The sequence below is a fragment of the Psammomys obesus genome, unplaced genomic scaffold (genome assembly GCF_907164565.1).
Source record: "Psammomys obesus unplaced genomic scaffold, mPsaObe1.curated_primary_1811, whole genome shotgun sequence".
NCBI lineage: Eukaryota > Metazoa > Chordata > Mammalia > Rodentia > Muridae > Psammomys > Psammomys obesus.
In genome coordinates this window covers 14,357,243-14,358,332 of record NW_026596079.1, presented here as the reverse complement: position 1 = coordinate 14,358,332, position 1,090 = coordinate 14,357,243, and the positions used below count along the sequence as shown (strand labels likewise).

General features: G+C 37.9%; 1 long non-coding RNA gene across 1 annotated transcript in view; it reads right to left on the bottom strand.

The window, feature by feature from the left end:
- Positions 1-278: 278 nt before the first annotated feature.
- The window catches only part of LOC129690909 (uncharacterized), a 44,015-nt gene continuing 43,203 nt past the window's right edge, over positions 279-1,090 (bottom strand). The window contains exon 4 of the long non-coding RNA XR_008722372.1: positions 279-300. This is a non-coding gene — a long non-coding RNA (uncharacterized LOC129690909). The remainder of the gene's footprint in view (positions 301-1,090) is intronic.

Below are 1,090 nucleotides of genomic sequence, written 5' to 3'. Positions count from 1 at the left end.
TATCTTTTTCTCCCTACCCCATCTCAATCACTTCCAACACCCCAACATTAAGTAGGAGAGAGAAAGGCTTAGTGGGAGAGGGGGTGTAGTTCTTTCTTAGCTGCTTCCTGCTGGTTAGGGTCGTTGGGTTCCTTGGAGCCAGCCCAATCTTCATTTCAGGAGATCTCCATCTTCTTGTTGCACAACCGAAACAGCAGCAATGGTGAAGCAGCAGCAGCCTTGTTCTTTCTCAGAACTCTATTCTCTGGGAATCTGGAATTTATTCTCTCCTCAAAGTCCCCAGAATTCAACTAATTCCACCTGGCAAAGACCATGCTCTGCATGAGACACTTAACAGGTGTGGACAAACTAAAATCTCCAACTTGGAATTTTAACAAAAACATATATACATATCATAAATTAAAACATCCACCACATATTTCTTCTTTCCATTTCCTTCTTCCAAACCCTCCTATAAACCCCTTTCCACTCTCCTTTCAATTCATGGCCCCTTTTTTCATTAATTATTTTGTATGCATATATGTATGTGTATATACATATATATTTCTAAATACAACCTGTTCAGTCCATATAATGATGCTTGTATGGATGTTTACAGGACTTACTGCTTGTTACTGGACAACAAATTGATTTGCTCTTTCTTGGGGGAGACCCCTTCTCACAACTCTCACCTTTCCTCAGTTGCCTACAGTTCTTTGTGGTAATGCTTCTGTAATGAAACCTGCACAGTGGTTTCATTACAGAAGCAGCATGAGCATAGCAAATTAGAAAACAGTTTAGAACATGTTCCAGTTTTATTGACATGATACTACCACTAACAGGCTTGTAAAAATTGTCTTGTCACCAAGGTTAGAAAATGAAACTTTTCAAGTTCTAGTTTGTATACTTTTAATTTACCTCACTTCTGAATTTCTTTTCAATGCTCTAAAAACCTCCTTGGAGATATTTTACTTCCCAAGCATTTTTAAGGTTTAATTATGAGAGAAATAATGAAGCATTGTTAATACTTACTTTAAAAGCATGTGTATTTATGTGTTTATCTGTGTGTGTGTGTGTGTGTGTGTGTGTGTGTGTGTGTGTGTGTGTGTGT